We start from the raw sequence: 23,837 nt of genomic DNA, 5'->3' as shown, positions 1-23,837 counted from the left end.
ACGACTTCCCTGCGTGAAAAATAACGACGCAAGTCTGTGTGTGCAAGGGAGAAATCGACGCACACACCATTTTTCCACATATCTCTTCTTCTGCAGCCCTTTGCGGAGATTTTCCACTTTAAACCAAGTACTTTGTGCTTGAAAGAGACTTTGGGGGTCATTCTGACCCCAGCGGGCGGCGGGAGCCACCCGCCTGGAGGGAACCGCCAGAATACCGCTGCACGGTCAAAAGACCGCCGCGGTTATTCTGGGTTTCCCACTGGGCTGGCGGCGGCCGCCAAAAGGCCGCCCGCCAGCCCAGTGGGAAACAGCACTCCATGAGGATGCCGGCTCCGAATGGAGCCGGCGGAGTGGAGGATGTGCGACGGGTGCAGTAGCACCCGTCGCGAATTTCAGTGTCTGCTGAGCAGACACTGAAATTCAAAGTGGGGCCCTCTTACGGGGGCCCCACGACACCCCTCACCGCCATCCTGTTCCTGGCGGGCGGAACCGCCAGGAACAGGATGGCGGTGAGGGGGTCGGAATCCCCAGGGCGGCGCAGCAAGCTGCGCCGCCATGGCGGATTCCCATGGGCAGCAGAAAGTCGGCGGTACACCGCCGACTTTCCGTTTCTGGCTGCGGCTGTACCGCCGCGATCAGAATGCCCGGCGGAGCACCGCCAGCCTGTTGGCGGTGCTACCGCCGACCCCGGCCCCGGCGGTCCTTGACCGCCGGGGTCAGAATGACCCCCTTTGTTTAATTTTTAAAGACTTAAGACACTTTGGCCCTCATTCTGACCCTGGCGGTCCTAAACCGCCAGGGCCGCGTGCAACGGAAGCACCGCCAACAGGCTGGCGGTGCTTCATTGCCCATTCTGACCGCGGAGGTAAAGCCACGGTCAGAAAAGGGGATCCGGCGGTTTCCCGCCGGAATACCCCTGGCAGGGCTGAACCTCCATGGCGGCGCTGCAAGCAGCGCCGCAATGGGGATTCCGACCCCCTTCCCGCCAGCCTGTTTCTGGCGGTTTTGACCGCCAGGAACAGGATGGCGGGAACGGGTGTCGTGGGCCCCTGGGGGCCACTGCACTGCCCATGCCACTGGCATGGGCAGTGCAGGGGCCCCCTAACAGGGCCCCAGCATGATTGTCTGCAGACAGTGAAAATCGCGACGGGTGCAACTGCACCCGTCGCACCCCTGCAACACCGCCGGCTCCATTCGGAGCCGGCCTCTGTGTTGCAGGGCCTTTCCCGCTGGGCCGGCGGGCGCTCTTTTGGCAGGTGCCCGCCGGCCCAGCGGGAAAGCCAGAATGGCCTTCGCGGTCTTTTGACCGCGGAGCGGCCAAATGGCGGTGACCGCATGGCAGGCGGCGGCGGTCAGAATGACCGCCTTTATATAACTTTTCAGTGATATCTCTACAATTTCACATTGCATCTTTATTCGTTTTGACCTACAATTATCCTGATAAATATTATATATTTTTCTAAACACTGTGTGGTGTATTTTTGTGGTGTTATATTGTGTTATTGTATGATTTATTGCACAAATACTTTACACATTGCCTTCTAAGTTAAGCCTGAGTGCCCATGCCAAGCTACCAGAGGGTGGGCACAGGATAATTTTGGATTGTGTGTGACTTACTCTGACTAGAGTGAGGGTTCTTGCTTGGACAGAGGATAACCTGACTGCCAACCAAAAACCCAATTTCTAACATGCACATTACTCTGAATTGCACTCACCAACAGGGCCACCAATCACAATCCCCAGGTGGTCTAGCAGGTCTTGCTCCCTGGCAGCCAGGTCAGCCCAAAGGTGTTTTAGCTGTTGGTCGTTGCATGGTGTGTTGTATATTCTTTGCAGATGGTACAGGACCTTTGTCCACCGGAGCCTCCTTGCCTCTGTGTGATCCCCCTGTATCACCCGGCCATCTGCTTCTATCATCAATGGGAGGAGGTGGCACACCAGCCAAATAAATCCCCCCAGCTCCTCCTCTCCCATTCTACCAAGACGTGGCCTACCCAACATGCTTGAAAAAAAAGAAGGAATTGAGGGGTACAGAGGATAATGAAGGGAAAGGAGGAGAGGAAAATGAAAAGTAAATAACACTACAACAGCCCAACTATCCCCAAACTAACACTACCCACAACAGACTGCCAAAAGTACAAAGACAAAATTAGACACCAGAAATGACAAAAATACACTTACACAGGATACCACAGACACTTAGAAAACACCAAAAGACAACATAAAGAGCACACAGGAGGCAAATTCACAATATTCAAAGAGAGACAAGTGCAAACACAGCCACACAGTCAAGAAAAATCAGAGACTGCAAAGTGAAAGTGAAAGTACACCCACTGTACCAATTCTGTAAACAGGATATCCTATTACATCACTTCCTGCCTCAAATGCCGTGTGTTTTTATTCTTATGCATCAAAGTTTTATGATGCTTACAGTCTGTGCGTCATTTATTTTTTGATGAACATACTTAGAAATTACCCTGCATCCATATTTTCAAATATTTTTCATAGTTAACCAATTTCATGGGGTACAGTATGGGAATTACGGCTCAGGGCCAATGGACATATCATGGCAGTGAGCTGCATTTTTTGACACTCGTGCGTCTTTTTTTACGCGTATGTTTCAAAATTTCTGCCTTTTACTGGGTTTGGATCATTTCTCAAATGTTATAGTACATGACAGGTGTGACTATACAGAGATGGGCTGTTTGCACCTAGATTGTGCATTCTGGTGTATGGGCACATGTGGCAGATCATACTACTGCGGACCATGATCCTCTAGTTGTTGTACCAGATTTGCACTCTTCACTGATGCAATAGATCCCCAAACGTGTGGAATACAAATTGGTATTACCCAGTTTGAGCAGGTTGTGCGTCAATAGAGGATAGCAAGGCTACGCAACTCAATACAGTAACTCATTGCCTGTGTGTCAATGTGTGTGACTTGGCTCTTACAAATTTAGTTGTCCCACTCTGTGAACATCACAAGAAGTGTTTTCATAAATGTGCTTGTCTGCATATGTTGTCAGTGTGGCCAATCATCAGATGCTATTCAGTGCGGAAATGAGAAAGGAAATGTGTTTGTCATACACATAGCAACAAATGCTGTGTGAACTTCCCAGATTTTTGGGACATAACCATCTCCAGTGAAAAACCATGCACAGGATAGATAGAAGATGGTTGATCATGGCAATGTGCCAAGACTAAGCCATCAGCCTGGAATGTTGGACACCACTTCCTGGTCACTTGTTTGTATACTACCCATGAGTCAGGCATTGGAAAATGCTATGTGGGTATGGTGTTTGTGACACCGAGCCCCAAAACCAATCCACAAATGTAATGTCACTCCACAGTTTGAGTCGTATGAATGACCTATGTTTCTCCTGTGGCAGTGGAGGACCAGCAGACCAAGCAGCACGTGTTTACATATTTCCAGTGGTTAGTTGCACAAAGGTGTCCAGTTCAAGTGTGTGGGCCAATGTGTAGCCTGTATCATTACTGGGGCCCATGTTTTCACAGTTACGTGCAGGTCTGGTCATGAGTCTGTGGAGCCATTCCCTGCATTACCAAAGTATCCTTCACAGCTGAATTGAATGAAAGCCAAAGAGGAACTGAGAACACACATGGGGATAGTCCAGCTATGGCACTGCAGACGTTTTATGAGACTGACAACAGGGCAACCTCGGTGTGCTGACAAAGTTAATGAATCAGTCATTTTAAACCGGGGGTTTCCTCACAACATTTGTACACAGGATGGCCTCTAAAATTCCCAATGTATCCGGGAACATCAGTGCCTCTGTGCTGATTCATCTCACAGCTATTCACCATGCAAGCCCCATCAATATTTTGGGGGCAATGTGAATCAGTGTGTGGACCGTCAGGGTACAAACATGTGTTGATATTTCATGCACATTATCTAACGTTGTTTGTTGTGCTGGAGGCACCATGCCCAATCCATGCATACAGCCATGGTACACTGTCACTATTTGTCACTCATGCATACATGAAACCTAGACAAGGGATGGGCCATGATTAGGCTATTTGAAGACAAGTTTCACCCCATGATACGATAAGTAAACTAATTACGCTATACAATGTATTTGAGTATTCATTGTATACTTACTTGACACAATACCCCAGGAGGAAAGTGAGGGCATAGAAAGCAACTATGAGACAAATGTAGCCACAGGGTACCTTTATGGTAATGCAAAGACAGGAACCAGTCAGGCTAACAGGATGCAGGGTCAATCAGGAACAAAAATAAACAAAGCAAATACACAGTGAGCAGACTGAGACTGGTCAAAGCTGGAACAACACTTTGGAAAATGTAAACAGTTGTTGTCCTGTGTGCTGCAACATTACACAAGTGTTACACATGTGATTTATATGGCAATGCATAGCAGCGATATACATATAATGGCAGTTTCTATGCCGTTCCAGGCAGCTGAAAGGGCAGTGCATGTTCGAATGGCTGGTCTGCATGGAGGTGCTCACAGGTGTGTGCAGCTTCAGTCTCTCACAAGTCCTGTAGGTGAGAATTGAGTTCAAAGGGCCAACAGTACCTTTCACATGGGAAGCAATGGACAGGTGATTACAGGTCCTATAGACTACACGGCAGTGCATTATCCGACCAGAATTCCATGCAGAAAGATGAACAATAACTATGGCATACCATACTAAAGAGGGAAGCACACTGGAGTCAGAATGTGAGTCTGGGTGTGTGTAGATGAGGGATTATCTTGGTACAAATAGTCCATTTCCAGGGCCCCCTCAAGAAGGGTGGGGATAGAGAACATGTCAGTGGCAGGACGTATGACCTGAGATGGCATGTGCAGGGGATGTCTTGTGAGCAATTCTAGTCATACCTGGGGCACTCGTGCTGTCCATTTGCTGCTTACATGGATTTCTGGTCACACATACTCCTTGCAAAGATAGCTGATGTCACACTTACTGCTGTCAAGGGTCTGGACATACCTTCCTGTTACCAATGCTATAGCACCTCCACTGCCTCATGTATGAGTAATTTTTTCCTTAGTGAATGATGGTGTCTTAGTTGTGTGCCATATGCTGCAATGAACCATGTTGCCAACATGTATGTGTGAAATGGCTGTGGTCCTCTGCTATTGCCCTTCAAATGTGAAATAGACAGGATATACGTCATTTACAGTGTGTGTGAAGTTGGCTGTACGTTCATACCCATCAAATGTGATGTGGATTTTTCAGGATCCTAACATGTATTTCTGCAATGCTGCATGAGGCTACACTCTGATTTTGAATCTTAGGGATAATGTGATGCAAAACTGATTATCTAAACCATGATATGGTGATTAGAATAGGTGTTACATGACATATGGTAAGACAGTGGTGATGGTGACTATAGTTAAAAGAAGTTTTGGACTATGGGGGTCATTACAACCTTGGCGGTCTTTTAACAAGACCGCCGAGGGACCGCTGTGCGGAATACCGCCAGTAGTGGCGGTTTGCCGCTCAGTGTATTATGACCGTTGGCTGCCCTCTGTTGTTTTTCCGATGGAGAGCCGCCAACAGCCATACTTGCGGGTGGTGGGGAAGTGGAGGTTGCTCCACCTCCACCACCACGCCAACAGAACACCGCCCAGCTAATCACGTCCTGTGATTCTGCGCGGCGGTGTTCTGTAGGCGGTGTGGTGTCGGCAGAGCTGCCCCCATGGCTCCCGTCCCCTCCTGGCGGATGGACGGAACAGGTAAGTCGATCGTCCGTTAGGGGAGTGGGTTGGAGGGGTGTTGTGTGTTGTGTGGGTGCATGGGGGGGGTGCGTCTGTGTATGTAGGGGGGTGTGTGAGTGCGTGTATGCTTGCAGGGGTGTTGTGTGTTTTGGGAATGAGTGCGTGTATGTCTGTAGGTATGTCTGCATGGATGTGTGGTGAATGTGGTGTACGTGTCTGACTGTGTGTGGATGTTGGCATGTATGTCGGGGTGTGTGCGTGTATGTGTGTTGGTGGTGCCTGCGTGCTTGTCGGGTGTGTATGTGTAACGTAATGTCGGGGGTCAGGGTGGGGAGGGGGTGGTGGGGGGTGTAGGGGAGGGACTGGGGGTGGGAGGTGGTCGGAGACCCCTATCAGTGCCAGGGAAGGAATTCCCTGTCACTGATAGTGCTTACTGCCATGGATTTCATGGCGGTTCCTACCGCTGGAAATCCACGGCGGTAAGCCGGGTCAAAATACCAGCGGCGGTATTTTGACGGTATTGTGAAGGCCGCCGGGCTGGCTCCAGCCCAGCGGTCGTCTCCGCCCTGGTGGGCGGAACGGAGAAGCGGCAGATGACCATGGCAGTAACCGCCATGGTCATAATACTCAAAAAAAGACCGCCAGCCTGTTGGCGGTCTTACCGCCGCTTCAACACCGTCTGCCAGGGTTGCAATGACCCCCTATGTGTTGTCTCCGACACAATCCTGCTGTTGTGTTTGGATGGTCCCCCTCATGTTGATGGACAACGTCCTCCTCTTCAGCCATTTGTGGGTCTGGTTCATAGAGGGGCATGTTCTTTCTTACACAAATGTTCCGCAGGATGGCACAGGTCAAAATGATCTTGCAGACCATTTCTGGTGAGTATAGGAGGCTGCCTCTGGTGATGTCGAGGCACCTGAATCTTGACTTCAGGATGCCAAAAGTCCTCTCGATTATGGTGCTTGTCCTCCGATGTGCCTCATTATAGGCACGCTCTGATGCTGTGCTTGAGTTTGCAAATTAGGTCATGATCCATGGCTGGATCCCATACCCCTGATCAGCTGAAAGAGAAAACGAGTGAGAAAATGTTGATGTCGCTCGCACCATGATTATCACTTTGGATGGCAGTTGTTATCTTGTGTTGTCTGTGACTCATCTGTGTTTGTGTTATTGTGTGGAATCCTAGGCTTCTAGGATGTACCATCTGCATTGGGTTGTTTCATTATCTGAACTGGTGTTTGGCTGATTGACCGGATGTCAGCAGTATTTTTGTAGAGTTGCAGTACATTGTGTACTCCCTTGCATTATGTCATGTGAAAGAGGTGTCCATGTGTCTTAACTGGAGGTGACATGATACTTCCATACATAGATTCAATTCCACAGTGGTGGTAACATGGTTGCATCTATATGGCCTGGACATCCCATCCAATTTAACATATGCAATAGAATTTGTTAAACATCAGTGAGGCCCTTTAATTTGGCTAGGTGACAATTGACAATGCACAAATATCCCATGTGTGACAAGTTCTCTGCAGACCGATTTCTCTGCCCTTGCCGAGTTGACTCATCTTCAAACGTGTACCTATACTACTGAACCAGGTCCAGTTCAGCTGGCTAACTTGGCTGTGAGGTTGTCGTTTTGAGTGTCAGAAGGTCCATATGCCTGTACATCTGTTGTGTGTGTTAAATTGTCTCAATCCGAATGTGTAGGAATGTGCACTTTCAATATTGTCACATCAGTATGTGTTCTTAGCGCTGTCCACTTGCTTATTGTTAGTGGGCAATGACAGGGCAGGAGTGATGTGAGATAATGGTACAGCCTCAATGATTCCATGTCACCTTCATTGTAGTCATCATCATCATGCTATGTGTCTCATGGTGTTTGACCTGCTGCAAAACACATTGCACACCCTTTACACAGTACTTATTGCTTGGAAGGGTGTTTGATTGAGTGTTATTGATGTGATATTGAAAGATTCATCTTCCAAGTTGTACTGCCAGTTAAGGCCATGTCATTGTGTTGTATTAAATTGTTCCCTTGTGTCTGTGGAATGGCATCTGTTGTTATTTGGAACTGTCATTTGTCGATAGGTGTCCTCCTCTTTCGGGAGGGCAGGAAGTGGCGCACGGGCGCCTGATTGGAAGAAGGTAAGAGGGGGTGGGCTTGGGGAGGTGGGTTTATAAGGGGGCTGGGAGGGATGGTCGGCCTCTTTCCGCACTGACCGTGGGAGAGGCCGATCGTTAGATTGAGGCGAGTGGGGTCCTTTCTATGTGCAGGTAGTGGGGGCAGAGACGCGATGGGGCAAATCTATTGTTTGATATTTATGCTTGGTATTTGGAAGCGCGTGGCTCTACGGCGCTCCAAGCGGTAGGCGGTAGGTGCGACTGGTACCTATTTGTGGGTGAGGCCGGTGCGGGCCCCGCGGCATTGGTGACTGTGCGCGGCTTCGCCGCTATAACCGCACAGCGTCATGGCAACCAGCCATGACGCCGAGGCGGTGAAGGCCGAGCTTTGCCTTTTGGGTAAAGCCGGGCGTTCCGACCTCCTCAGGCCTGGGGTTTTAGACCAGGCCTGGGTCGGAATGACAAGGCCGACGCGGGCCGCGTCGAGGCGGGTAGCGGCCGTTATTACTGCATGTGAGTCAGTTGACTCTGATTTGGAAAGGGGGGGGCACATGGACAAGAGGCACTCTTGGGGGTTGGGGCGCGCAGCACGCCCAGCCCCGTACTTTTCAGTGGGGAAGCCACAGATAGGCAGGGGTCAGGGGAAGAGTCCAGGGGGGAAGGGGTGCCAGGCACAACACTGGGGGGCCCCCGGGGTAATCAGGCAATATGGCAATGGGTGGAGCGCTGGGCACACAAGTACAGGAAGGGGAACAGCCTTTACCTGGGCCGAGCAGTAAGTGGGCCCCCTTAGACCTGTCCAATCCCAAGGGGGGGCACAGCAGCGCCGAGGGCCACGGGCCTCAGCAAAAAAGTGGGGAAAAATCACTGGGAGAACAAGGGGAGGGTCCGCTAGACCCAGAGCAACCACGAGGCAAGGCAGCAAGGCCCAAGATAGGTGGGGAGGCAGGGGCCCCTGGGTTTGCGGGGCCACCAGACCAAGGAGGCTGGGACCAGGCAGAGGCATGGGACCTGGAAGCGAGGATCCGGGAGCAACGCAGGGTGGTGGCCGACACGGAGGCCAGGTTGACTCAACTATGCAAGGACAGGAACTAGCAGGCACCAGGGCTGATGCGGGCAAGCAGACCACGGTGGCCCCAGACGCCAGAGGGGAACAGGCAGCCAGTTCAGGGCCAGGGAGTTGGGTTTGGGTACCGCAGGTTGATGGGGGACAGGGGCAAGAGGCTGGTGCGGCCGAAGGGAGGGTCAGCGCTGGAAGCCCCAGTGGCGCACATGGCCATCTGGGAAGAATCAAGTCAATGCCAACAGTTGAGGTTGGCAGAAGAAGGGTGATGCCGACCGGGCACAACACGGCCCAGGCGCGTTGGTCCGAAACACTAGAGGGGTCTGCAGCGGCCTTCTCTACATCGCAGGAGCGTGGGTATCACAAGGATGGTTTGCGCCAGGTGGGGCAAGAAGCAACAGCGGCTATGCCAATGAAGACGCGGGGGCATGTTGATAACAGGTGTGAGTGGGGAGACGAAGAGGAGTTGGAAGTGGACTATGAGGAAGACGGGGATGATTGGGAAGATGGTGAGATTCGGGAAGAGGAGGTGAGCGGTGTTAAGAAGGGGGGCAAGGGCGCAAGTGCGGCGCAACCTCTTCCTCTGCTTTTGTTTTACAGGACACCGGCGTGGCGGAAGGGACATCAGGCTTACGGCAAACTATGCCATGAGGTAGAACAAAGAGGAGAACGCCACGCAACTTGGGGGAAGTGGACAGAGGTAAGGGGAGATGGTGGTAAGTCTGGGCGAAGGGGGGGTGATAGGGCTCCATGTACAAGCAAATCCATTGGTGTGGGGGACGGGTCAGTTTTTGAAACAACGGGGGCAGGCTCGGGACAGAAGGGTGATGCCAACAAAGATAAGGACGCCTTTTCTACAACAGTTACGGCGGCCGGTAGTCAGAAATCAGGTGAGGATGAGGGCACGGGAGAAAAGGAAGGGGGAAGTCTTAGGAAGCGTCTCCCATACATGGGTCTGGCAATGCCCCTGGGGTCTCATGTGGCTGACAAGACAAAGGCAAGGATATGGAAACACGAGTACGTAGATGTTTTTAAGCTTTTACGTAGAGACATACAGGCCAAAGAAGGGTCCAAAGAGGAGGAATGGGAATTAGCGCGCAGGCCCAGGGTGCCAATTACAATGGACAGTTGGACATCAGCTTTCCTTATATTCGCTAGCATATATTGCGAAAAAAATCCAGACAGGGCAATAGCACTTTTTAAATACAAGGACATCATATGGAAAGCACAGATGCATTTTGGGGGTTTCGCATGGCTGAGTTATGATGAGGAGTTTAGGGCTCGGGTGAGTGTAAATCCTGAAAAGCCTTGGGGTGATGTGGACCCGGAATTATGGATGCAATGGATGGCATCGGCACAATCCTCGTCATCCACACACACGGCAAGTGGTCTGCTGGTAGTGTATAAGCCTTTTCAGTCCTGTCCCGCTCACGGAGGGGCGGGTACGATTCACAAAACCCCGGTGCCCAACACGGGGGCTTGTTGGAATTTCAACAAAGGTTTCTGCTCACAACAACAGTGTAGGTTCAAACATGACTGCTCCAAGTGCGGGGGTCGTCATCCAGTCACTCAATGTTTTTCCCTCACAAGCCCAGCGGAGCAATGGAGGACGGCCAGAGGACGGGGCGCACAAGGCGCTGCTGCACCAAAGGGTTCCTACGCCAGTTAGACTGGAGATACTGCTACCTTGGCTGAGCATCTACCCAGAAGCGGTTAAGGCTAGCCAGCTGGAGTGGGGTTTTCGCCAAGGTTTCCAGGTGGGCTATCAAGGTCCCCGAACGAAGAGATGGGCAGACAATTTGCGGTCTGATAAGGAGCACCCTCAGATAGTGCGTGACAAATTGGCAAAGGAGGTGGCGCTGGGAAGAATAGCGGGGCCGTTCAATGACAGGCCGAGCGACCAATTGATGATATCCCCTTTGGGAGTCGTCCCCAAAAAAGCACCGGGTGAGTTTTGTTTGATTCACCACTTGTCTTGGCAGGAGGGGGCGTCGGTCAATGATTTTAGCGCACAAGAAGACACCAAAGTTGTCTACGCCTTAGTGGATGATGCCATAAGGTTAGTTTTGAGGTGTGGGAAGAAGGCGGAAATGCCAAAATGTGAAATACAATCTGCTTTTAGGTTGTTACCTATTCATCCAGCGGACTTTGACCTGTTGGGGATGCAGCTGGATGGAGCAATATATGTAGACAGGGTGTTACCCATGGGTTGCACAATATCATTTGCTTTGTTTGAAACGTTCAGCACTTTCTTGCAGTGGTTATTTGTCAGAATGACCGGCCACCGGACGGTGACTCACTACTTGGACGATTTCTTATTTGTGGGGAAGGCCAAATCTGGGGACTGTGGGCGAGCACTGACAGGCTTTCAAAGACTAGCACAACAGTCAGGAGTGCCGTTAGCCCCCGAAAAGACAGAAGGGCCGCTAATGGTTTTGACCTTTTTGGGCATCGAATTAGATGCTAACGCACTAGTGGCCAGATTACCAGCTTCAAAAGTGATGGAAATACTCGAGTGCCTGGCGAAGGTGAGCGGTTTGCACAAGATGGATTTACGAACAGCTCAAAAATTGTTGGGTTACCTCAATTTTGCATGCAGGGTGATGAGGGGAGGAAGGACTTTTTGAAGGCATCTGGGACTATCCATGTCAGCTCAGTGCTACCACACCATAGGATACGGGTGTCGTTGGATCTGAGGGAGGACATTAGGGTATGGGAAACGTTTCTTAGGGATTTCAATGTTGTACCCATGTCTTTCGGTAACATTGATACAGTGTGGCAGGTTCAAATCTTTTCTGATGCAGCAGGAGCTTCGGGCTTCGGTATTTACTGGGATGGGAGGTGATGCGCTGAGACATGGCCACCGCAATGGCTGTGGCAAGGGAGGAGTATTGCTTTCCTCGAGTTTTTTCCACTATTAGTGGCACTGGCAGCCTGGGGTCACGAGTTGGCCAACAGGACAGTGGTCTTTCAGGTGGACAACATGACAGTGGTGGATTTGGTCAACAGACAGAAGGCCAAGGATCTCAGAGTATTGCGCTTATTGTGCCAGTTTATGTTTAAATGTTTATCTTTAAATATTATATTTAGAGCTGCACACATACCTGGGGTTCACAATGAGATTGCAGATTCCCTGTCTCGTTCACAGTGGCGATTTTTTCGTGAATTGGCACCTGGAGCGGAATGGAGCAAGACTGCGGTCCCGGCAGACATTTGGGAGTGGAAGGCACGATGATCACGGGGCTGGTGGAGATGTCTTTAGCGGTATCCACACGGTGGAGTTACAGGCTCGCATGGTTGGAGTTTCAATCTTTTGAGGAGTTTTGGGGCGATTTTTAGGCACAAGGTTCCCAGGCCCTCGAGGCACGGGCATTACGCTTTGTGTTGTTTCTGATTGAAGAGGGTTTATCCCCAGCTACCATCGGGGGGAAATTAGCTGGGGTTTCTTTTTATGGGAAACTATTCTTTGGCTCGGATCCAGCGCGCAATGACCTGTTGGGAAGGATGTTGAAAGGTTGGGGCAGGGTTAGGGCCAGCGTGGTTAAACTGGCTAGAGAACCCATTACTTTTGAAATACTGTTGGAGTTATTGCATGTTTTGCTGGTATGTTGTAAGGATGAGTATGAAGTGGCTTTATTTCATTTGTATATGGTTTGGCTGTTTTTTGGGGCATTTAGAGCATCTGAATTGTTGAGGGTAGGGAAAGAGGTTGGTTTGAAGGTCCAGGAGGTTTGCATGCATAGAGATAGGTTGGGTATTTTTCTCAGGCGCTCAAAGACGGATCAGTTAGGGAAAGGAAAATGGGTATGGATGGACAAAGGGGGGGGGAAGAGTTAGCGTGCCCGGTGAGGGAGTGGATGTCTTTCAGGCACAGGCTACGAATGACGGGAGGAAACGGGGTGTTCATACATAAGACGGGGGAAGCTCACTAGCTATCACCTGTTGCAGGTTTTGAGGATGGTGCTGGGGCAGACAGGACTGTGTGCTTTGGATTTCGGCACACATTCTTTTAGGATTGGCGCGGCTACAGCGGCAGCTCATTTGGGTTGGGACTGGGCTAAAATTAAGGCCATAGGCAGATGGAAATAAAGATGCTGCGAGCGTTACGTGAGGCCGTGAGGTAGAATGGGGGGCAGGGAGAAGGTGAGGATGGTTGAACCGTGCTGGGCTGGGGGGGGAGTATAGGTTTCATGACAGTCTTTAAAGTGTTTTCTCTTTGAGGGATGTGTGGCTGGGCCACAGATAGACAAGATGGCGACATGGCTGGTCGGTCATTCCTTCGTTCACTGGGCAGCGAAGTTCGCAGAGATACAAATTTACGACAGGGCAATGGGACTGCCTAGCAGACACCATGAAGTTTGTTGGTGGGGGAAGAGTGGCATGAGGTGGGGAAGTTTTCTTCCATTTATCACTGCTAATTTTCCACAGTGGGGATGTCCAGACTTATTGCTGATACATCTTGGTCAGAATGACTTAGTGAAGCTGTCGGGGCTTACTTTGATACAGCATATGCAGAGAGACTTGGAACTGTTGAAACAGAAGTTATGCGGGACATGCTTGGTGTGGATGGAATTTGTGCCCAGACGGGTGTGGAGAGGGGCAATTAATCATGGAGCCATTGAGCGGGCTCGCAAAAAACTGAACAGGGCCATGAGGGTATTTTGCTGGGCTCAAGGGATTAAAATCCTGAGACATGAGGAGTTAAAAGAACAAGATGAGACATTGTTCAGATCAGACGGTGTTCATTTGTCAAAGTTAGGTAATGCATATTATTTGACTGAGCTAAGGTTGCTTTTAGAGGAGTTATGGGGCGAGAAGCTGTGGTTCAGGGATTCAGTATAAAAAATAGAAAAAAAATGAGGATGCTTGTTTTCTGGGTGGGGCAGCAAAACGCTGAGTGGGTTTTGCTGGATGGCAGAAGATGGGGGGAGGGTGGAGAGCCAGATGTGGGCTTGTCCACCCTTCCAAGGGGAAAAACAAGGAGAGAAAGGATCAGAGTAAGGGTGGTATGCTACAAGTAAGGAGGGCATGAGAGGAATAGGGGTGTGTCTAGGGGAGGAGAATCGAAGAGAGGTTTTGGAAGAAAGAAGGAGGATCAAGGGAACCGTTAAGAGTTGGGACTTGTTAAAAATGGGGGATACAGTTTGAAGTTTATTGATGTTTATGTTTAAATCCTGTCCTAATAAATGACCTTTTACACTAAATATGGGTGTCACTGTATGTGTGTCCCGATGGAGGGGCTCCCGGAGAGAGAGACTCGTTCTAGTCTCTCCGTGGGCTCTTTCGGGAGGGCAGGAAGTAGCGCACGGGCACCTGATTGTAAGAAGGTAAGAGGGGGTGGGCTTGGGGAGGTGGGTTTATAAGGGGGAGGGATGGTCGGCCTCTTTCCGCGCTGACCGTGGGAGAGGCCGATCGTTAGATTGACCACCCACCCACCCGGCAGATTAAGGAGCATGGGAGGAAAGGAAAGAAGACAATAGGGTTTTTTATAGGAACGGGGGTAGGGTGGGGGGGAGAAAAGTCAGTTAAGGCAGGTGTTTCTTAAGGGCAGCAGAAGATGGAGGAGGGTGGAGAGACGGATGCGGGCTTGTCCACCCTTCCAAGGGGAAAAACAAGGAGAGGAAGGATCAGAGTAAGGGGGGTATGCTACAAGTAAGGAGGGCATGAGAGGAATAGGGGTGTGTCTAGGGGAGGAGAATCGAAGAGAGGTTTTGGAAGAAAGAAGGAGGATCAAGGGAACCAATAAGAGTTGGGGCTTGTTAAAAATGGGGAATACAGTTTGAAGTTTATTGATGTTTATGTTAACATCCTGTCCTAATAAATGACCTTTTACACTAAATATGGGTGTCACTGTGTGTGTGTCCAGATGGACGATTCTCACATTGACATTAATTGAGTGAGTATGGTTGTGTCCATTTTGCTTCTAATCCTTTTTCTTTTTTGCAAATCTCCCCATGAAAATCAATAAAGGCTTTTAGTGAGTTAGATTCTCTTATTATTAACTTCGTCTGGAATGGCAGGACTTACCAAGTTAAATATCCTATCCTGCATTTAGTTTAGGACCAAGGCGGACTTTCTTTTCTTACTACTAGGCATCATGCCTGGACACGACAGTCCACGGGGGGGGCGGAGTCGTGTGTATATGAACATTTTTCACTTTCTAGGATGGCACAAGGCATCGGCATTGATATCCCTGCATTTCTAAAAATTCAGAGACTACAGAAGGTGACAAGATACACGGCTAGTCGATACGGAAGCTGTTTTGAGACTTTTATAGCGCAATGCACGTACCATCTTGTCATAAGCTCTTGCATCTTTGCGAGTGCACATCCTTACGGTTAAATATTCCCAAGGTGGTGTGGAAAGCTCACGGATATGTAAACCTGTGGGGTTTCTTTCTCGCAAATCGACTGTTGACCTGGCAGGAAATGTAACAACGTCTAGGGTCAGGCTATAATCTCTTCTGGTATAGCTTCCTGCAGATTTCAGGGTTTTTTGTAAGCAACTGTCGCAAGGTGAGCTAAACCAGTCGGACCCTCCTAAAATTGCTTGTCTGTATGAGGGTATTGGGGATTGGTGATTGGAATGCGGCACTAAGGAAAGGGTTGGGCTTACCCCTGATTAACAACTTTTTAGATAAACGTGCAGAGCGAATCGGGTGTAGGGCGTCTCCTGATGAATTGTGGCATGTTTCCATGGTGGGATATATCTGCAATTCTTATAATGTTCCCCGATATATCAAATCAGTGTTTTAGATGCATGCAGCAGAGATAAGAGGGATTGGCTGCACATCGTTTATCCCTGTCCTAAGTTGACCTGCTTCTGGCAGGATGTATGTTCAACCCTTGCCGAATGTTTGCAGACCATGAATCTGCTTGAGGCTTTTTTGGTCTTATTTTGGGTGTCCCCTGCTACATGTAAAATATTTGCTATATGCTGCCTTATTCGTTGCTCGGTCCCCTATTTTACAATATTGGCTGACCTCGAAACTACCTATGGTGCAAGATTGGCTAGATAAGCTTAGGAGAACCTCTACGTTTGAGGAAGCATATTCGTAGCAGATTGCTGCCTTAAGAAGCGCTCTATGCCCAGCTGCACACCATTGCTAGTGGTAGAACCTGAGTGACAGTTATATAGATAATCATATAAAGACAGCCTAAAATTGAAATTATGCACTGTTGCACTTTATTATTCTGCTAGCTTTTCCATGAAATATTTTCCAATAACCCCTGCATTTGGTCTTAATGCTGTCAGACCTTGATTAACTAGACTTGTTGTAGTTTTGTATCTTTGAATTTGAGGTGAATATTAACCAAAATGTTATCTATGGTTTGCACAATGCACTTTCCTGCTTTCCACAAGCATGTTAAAGTGTCTCTATTGCTACAACCATGTACATTGCTCTGGAATATGAAGAAGGGGAGGTGAATGGGTGAATGCATACACTTTTGAAAAAAAATCTTTATTGATTTGTTTTTTTTCCCACTTATGAGTGTGTGTTTTCTCTGAACGTTGGGGACACAGCATACCACATTTGTCGGCAACCCTACCTGACTGTAGTCTTGGAGAAAGCACAAAGAGAAGAAAATGTCCTACTAAGAACGCAATCCTTTCATAGGTGAAAGTACAATGAGATAAGGAAAATAAAATAGCACCACAATGATTGCTATTGCTAGAAAAATAAAGCAATGCCGAAGAAAATGTAACTGGGTTAAAGTGCACAGCGGCAGGCCTAGTTAGGTTAAAACCAACATGTCTAAACGTGGCTAAAATAGCTATACAACAGGGCTATCAATATTTTGTTTCCTTCACCTCTATTAAGCCTCATTGGTGCTTGTGAGAAATTGCCCCTTACTTCATGGGCACCCCATTTTTGTTAGATTTGATGCTGGTTTTTAGACTCTGCTCACTTGGGCATTGATGTAAAGTGCCCAGTGTATGTTTCTGACCCCTACAACATACAGAAATTGGCTAGGTCCTGATTGGTCTATTTAAGTTTCAAGGCCATAACCTATGGTGCAGAAATATATCCATGACATGAAAACTTAAATGCCACCTGTGGACTGATGCACTGCTGCACTTTTTGTGCCATCAACTAGAATGACAATGGTAAACGTGGTTTCAGACCTTCCATTGTACCCTGACTGCTACAGTGTAAAACCTGCAGTGTGTCCTGTTCACATTACCGTTTTAACAGGTAAAATCCTTTCTTGTAAACCACTTTAGCAGGCCTAGTTGTCCTATTTAGAAAATTAGAATACAGATTAAAATACTAATACTGCTTTCAGGAATGGAACAAGCTAGAAAAATAACTAAACAACTATATTTAATATTTATCACAGATCCAATTCAGTGGTGGTGTTGGATTTTTTTATACATATTATGGGCAGGAAATTACCATTTACCTGCCTGAAATGTCAAGAGGTAAATAAATTAATTAGCATAAGCTGCTGCCTCCTCCCAGCCTCTGTGCAAGCCTGGTGTAAGTGTGAAAAAATTGTGAAATGCCTCTCAGGAGAAAACAAAATGTTGACCTTAATGGGTAGAAATGACTCCTCTGACCTCCACAGAGTATTCAGAGTGGCGGTTGTGGCCATCCTCAAGACACCACACTGTCAAATCCTTCTTGACAGATTTGTTCAGCCACATGTAACATGTGAGGCATAGTAAAAGGGAGAAAACAGGATGCTAAGACAATTTTGTGTACCCCTGTCTGGTGGCTGAAGGGCCCTGCTTTTGTCCTGTAAGGCTTCTGTCCCTGGGTTTGCTGTGGCTACAGTGACTGTTTCAAACTGGATTAAGGGCCTCATTGTGGTCACGGTCAGACCGCTGCCAAATTCGCGGTCTGACTGCAGCATTACAAATGTGGCAAAAGTGCAACGGTCAGACCACCGGCACCACCAGGTTGCTGCCACTCGATAGACTGGCAGTCTCGGTGGTTGTAATCAGCCAGGGCAGCACTGCTTGCAACGCTGCCCTGGGGATTACGAGTCCCCTTTCCGACAGCCTTTGCTGGCAGTAGCCCTGCCATGCGAAGACTGGCGGAAAGGGGGTTGCAGGGGCCCCCATGGAGAACCCCGTCATGCTTTCAACTGCCTGAATTATGGGCAGTGTAAAGCACAATGGGTGCTGCTGCACCTGCCGCACCACCACATTCGTGCCAGCTGTATTACAAGCCAGAGTCAATGTTAAAGCCCTGTTCACTGCAGGGCCGGTGGGCGTAAACGGACTGCAGTGAACTCCTAATAGGGCCTGCAGAGTTCTGGGTGTACAGGCATCCGGATGGCGGTATGAGTTTGGTTGGCAGCAGAGCTTGTAATGAGGGCCTTAATGTTTGTTGTGGGAGGACACGGGTGATTTCCCTACAACACTCCCACACACACATCATCTAAGATAAGGTTGAGTGTGACTGAAGACTTTTGCCATCCTGTTTGCAGAAAGGCAAACAGAAACTACAAAAAATGTGTGTAGGGTTGCCTAGCAACTTTTACGCCGTTGATTAGGGAGTGTCTAGGAGTCAACCCCCACCTCTGTGAAAGGATGTCAGACACACCACTGCTTATGTTGACCTGGCTGTTGATAGATAAATACTTTTGATACTACATGATTTTAATAAATTGTGGGCCATATTTATACTTTTTGATGCAAAACTGTGCAAACGCAGTTTTGCGTCAAAAAGTATAGTGCCGGCTTGCGTCATTCCACAGCGTCAGCCGGGCACCAAATTTATGGAATGGCGCAAGCCAGCACAAAGGGTGAGCTAACATAAAAATAAATGATGTTAGCCGGGTGGGGGTGGTGGTATGGGAGAAGGGTTTTTTGCACCAAAAAATGACGTTAGGCTGATTAGAGCCAAAACAATGCCTCTAATCAGCTTAGCATCATCTTCTGATGCAAAACGATTCATATCACATGACTCCTGTCTTAGAAAAAACACTACCCCAGTGGCCAGCACAGGGGACCAGTGTCTCCTGGGCATGACCACTGCACCCTGTGCCATGCAGGGGGCACTTTAATTAGAAAAAAATACTTAGCTATACTTACCCTTCTTACCTGGGATGGGGTCCCCCATCCTCCGGTGTCCCTCTGGTGTGGATGGGGGTGTTCCTGGGGTTTGAGGATGGCACTGTGGACCCATTCCATGGTGTTCAACCATGGAAATAGGTCCACATGTCCCCTAACGCCTCATCAGACCCAGGCATTAAACAGCCCCTCCACTGTTTAGCCCCTCCTCCCACCCGTGCATCATTTTAGCATGGGGAGATAAATATGGGGCTATGGGCTTAGCACCACTTTTTAGATGGGAATTTCAACCTTGCATCTCATTTACACAAGGTGGGTTCCACATCTAAAAAATGGTGCAAAGTCCAATATTTTTAACATTAGACGGGCCTAACGTCAAAATATAAATATGGAGTCAGTTTTGCACCGAATATGTGTAAAACAAACATGACGCAAATTCAGCACAAATGGAGTAAAAATATGCCCCTGGGTTATTACTTGTGCAGGATGTGAGTCCAGTGGAAGTAATAGACTCACAATTGTCTCCTTACTGGAAACCAAGTACCCCATTGTAGCACTTGACTCTCAGGAGCGTGAAGCAGAGCAGTCAAAGGCCTATTCAGTGGAGGTGGTGTGGGATAGTGATCACCATTTGCAGGTAGGCAATAACAATTGTCAGTAAATGACTTGCCAGGCCCAGAACTCCCCTTTTACTACATCTAAGTCACCCCTAAGGTAAGCCCTAGCTAGCCCTATGGGCAGGGTGCTATGTAAGTAGAAGGCAGGACATGTAGCTAGTAGCGTGGCCTGTCCTGGTAGTTACAAACAGCCTATTTGGTTTCTCACTGCTGTGAGTGCTACCTTCTCGTAGGATTGTATTGGAAATGCCCTGCCTTATGTGTAGGGGGTATTGTCTGATTTCTGAGGGGTAGCGTAGGCATGTTTGGTATGTTTGGTATGGTTGTAATGGGAGTAAGAAATGCTGCTTACTGGTGTAGGTAGATTTATTATTAATATTACAGAAATGCCAATTCTAGAAAGTGAGCATTTCTCTGTGCTTATGAATCTGGTGTTTTGCAGCTAGATTCCAATCCACGTCGGGCAGAGTGACAGTTGGGCTTTGTGCATACTTTTCAGACAGCCTGTACACAGGGAGGGTGGAGGTGTCACAGAGGTGCATCTGCATACTGAATAGTCTTTCTGGGCTGAGAGACGGGAATGGCGGGGCACACATGCATTTGTAAAGGCTATGCCCTGGCCTCACACACAAGGATCGTTTACTCCAAACTGATGTTTGGAGCCTGTGCCGGAGGAGAGAGGGGGCACTCCTAGAACCAGTTTTATCTGTTTGGAACCTCCTCTCCCCTTATTTGTTAACATACTGTAAAACTGAGTATAAGTGCAGCAGAGTTTTACCCACAATTTGGTGACATTTTGGAACTGGACACAGGATGCTGCTGGAGGAACTCACCAGGAACCGCCATGCTGCTGTGATGACCTGTGACCTGCTTGGTCATGTGGAGGAACTGCCTGCATCCATCTTGTGCTGGCCTGCTGCTGGGCCCTGTCGCCTTGTGCTCCCTTTTTGCTATTGTCTCCCAGGGGCAGGGTGTTGTGGCCCCTGACCCCTGCAACTGTCTGCTTCAAGCATATGAGGAGCGCTTTCTTTTGAATTGTATAGTGCCTGGAGCAGCGCTTTCTCATCATGAATCTTGCTCCTGGAGGAGCGCTTAACTTTTAATTTGCAAAGCACTCTGAAAGCGCAACCTGCTGAGTTAGAAATTGTTTCCCTTGCGCGGCCCGGGCTCCCCAAATATACGAGCGCATCAGGGAGGCGCTACATCTTGTGCCCCCAGAGCATTGGGGAGAGTAGACCAGAAGCTGGTGGTCTCGAGAGGTGTCCCCAGCTTGAAACGCACCGAAGGAGGCAGCCCCGGGGCACGAGCAGGCACCCACTTGCGTTCTGACCACCGCTGCAGCCCGGTGGGCCTTTTTCCTTCATTTGGGAGACGGGCAGGGGGAAGCCCACTTGAGGCCCTAGCTGCTTGGTGATCTGGCAAGGGGGAAGGCAAGCCTCATCAGACGCTCCTCCTGCCCCAATGGAGGCCCCAATTATCTTTCGAGATCACAGGCGGAAGCCTCGCCGGAGGCCCCCGCACTGCCAGGTCACCACGGTCAGGCCCCTGTGAGAGTCAGGTGAGGTCCATCCCTTTTTGGGGCCCCAATCGGTGTTGCTGGCTTTGGACCCCCCCCCCCCTCTAGAGGGCCAGCTGTGACCTGGAGGGGCCCGAGAAATTGCAGGCCCCATGGGAGGCCCATTGTAAAAGCATGAGGGGGTACGTGCCGCCCCCTCCCTCCCAAAATCAACGTGAGGCCCCTGTTTGGCTCAGAGGAGCGCCTGGGGCCCCTTTCTTAATCCTCCTAGCACTGGAAGTGCCTGACCATCATCACTACAGGTAATTTGCACTCTAAGTTTTCCTGATATGGACTTTGTAAGTTTATATGTTTTCTTGGACTTCTGATGATATGCTGTATACGTTTGCTGATGTTCCTTTTATGGACATGCTACGCTGATATGTTTTCATCACTTGCCATATGTTTTATAATGTTCCTGGTATGGGTATGTATGATATTTCTATGACAAGTGCGTTTGGTTAATAATGTGATTCCTGACTACTGCTTATGTTGCAGAATAATAGGTAACCTGTGTGTTATGTGTGACTACTGCTGGTTCTGCAGAGTAACTATTGTGTAATGTTCTGACAACTGCTTGAGTAGCAGGGTATTACTGACATGTTGTGTTTGATCTAATAATTGCTTTGTGTACAATACAGTTTATTTTTATATAACTGGGTGTTGTATTTCCTTTGTGGTGGGGATAGTGAATCACGTGTGTTGTGTGTGTTGTGCAAACGCTTTACACATTGCCTCTGGGATAGGCCTGACTGCTCGTACCAAGCTACCAAGGGGCTGAGCAGGGTTTATCTTGGATATGTAACTCCCTTGCTCTGATTAGAGCGTGTGAGTTCTGCCTGGCTTAGGTGCATACCGTAGCCAACCTGAAACCCCATTTCTAACAGTGACATTCTGAAATCACATTGGTCCCTAATACGCAATGACCCCCATAATCAAAGTACCTCCTTCTTCCAATACCAAGCAGAACATCATAATATGAGAAGGTGCCATTCTATCTAACACAGGTTTATTAGCTTTGTCAGAAGTCATTACACCAATACAAAAGGTAAGCCTATTGACTTCATGAGTAGTCACCACCTCAATATATAAGGCAAGCCTACTGGCTTTCTCAGGGGTTCACCACATTATGAGATCAATAATCACATGTTAAAACTCACCAACCTATACCAAGAATCAGTAGTCATGTTTAGAGGCAATCATTAATGTTAATAAAAACATTGTTATAATCATTGTCAGCGATGTCCTTTAAATAAAACATTGAGATCAAAATAACATGTGTTTGAGTCTTTTTTTAAACTTTTAGACCATATAAAATGCAGCCATAAGACCCACCACTATTGCCCCCTGCACTCCTAAGCTGTAGAACATTAGCCACCACCTAGGGAGTACCTTGAAAATTATGAAAGAGCCTCCAGAGGTCATTTATCCTCTGACCTGGATTACATTGGGTCAATTATTTGAATCCATCATAGGGAGAATGGTCTTGGGCCACACCCTGCAGCCCACAAAGTGCCTAAAATATTTGTTGTTGTGTGCATGCTCTCCATGGGGCACAAAAGACCAGAAATATGTAACCAAGCCTTTCACAAGGCAATATGGGGCATGACAAATGCCAAAAGAACAAATGATGAATGAAAACTGAACAATGTCAAACATTCACCCCCACTCACAGATCTGTGTCTAAATCCACCCATGGCACCCACTGCCATCCGTATCTTTGGGGTATTGTGGAGAGGCCAGTTCCATTGTATCCTGTCAGCTCCTAGCCCCCTGCCTGGTTGACACTGTGTAGTTCCAGTAGGGGTGTCAGAAATGTTTCTATTTCCCACCCATGGTCCGTGTGGGAGTGCTGCCAACTTTCGGATGGAGAGTTAAACTCTTCCTTACTCTTTGGGGCCTGTGGGTGGGGTCTTGAGCCTCATCAAAACTTGCACTGGCCTGATGATGGGGTCCTGGACAGAGTAGAGTCTGGTGATAGGGCACCATATATGCCACCTACCTGGGTGAAAAATAATCAGTTAATCCTGCTATGAACCCTGGGGGTTTGGCCCTTCCCAGGGTGAACTTTGGAAGTTTTGGAAATATCAACGCTTTCTTTTCATGTTTGGGTCAAATATTTTAATGGTTAATATTTCAGGCCTTGTCATTTGATTTTGAAGTTCTTGGGTTCATTTTGCTCCTGGTAGTTTGCCATTTGGGAGCACACTCTACACTGTCTTTAAGGGTGCACTCTACAGGAAGTTGTTTCTTTGACTCACTGTGCCAGCTTTCTCCTTTGCCTGGCTCCCAGTGCACCTGTCCTCCTACTGGGACATAGAAGTCCAGATCTTCCCCCAACTGGTCCTCAAGCAGCTTTAGGAGGTCACTGCTGCTGCTGGACTTGGAGAGATCCATCTAGTCCCAGTGGCAGCTGCAGACAGAGTCCTTAATCGATTATGGCAGTCCTTCAAGCTGTCCATGGTGTTGTTGCTATTGCTGTCTAGGTTCAGGGTCTTGCTCTCTGTCTTTCCCTTGGGTAGGGGTTTTTAAGTATGGGTGGAACATTCTTGATGCCAGGTACGTCTGGCCAAACGTAGAACGCCACTTCATCTATCCACCTCTGTTCCAAACCTTCTGCACCACTTTATGGGTCAATCCAATATGGTGCCATCGAGTTGTGAAGAACTCATCCAAGGCCCTCAGCTCCACCCCTAGCTGATACCACAACTAGATACTTCCCAACAAAACTTCAAAGGGGCGCACCCTACTAT

This window comes from Pleurodeles waltl, chromosome 2_2, assembly GCF_031143425.1.
Source record: "Pleurodeles waltl isolate 20211129_DDA chromosome 2_2, aPleWal1.hap1.20221129, whole genome shotgun sequence".
NCBI lineage: Eukaryota > Metazoa > Chordata > Amphibia > Caudata > Salamandridae > Pleurodeles > Pleurodeles waltl.
Note: the sequence above shows the minus strand (reverse complement) of the source record.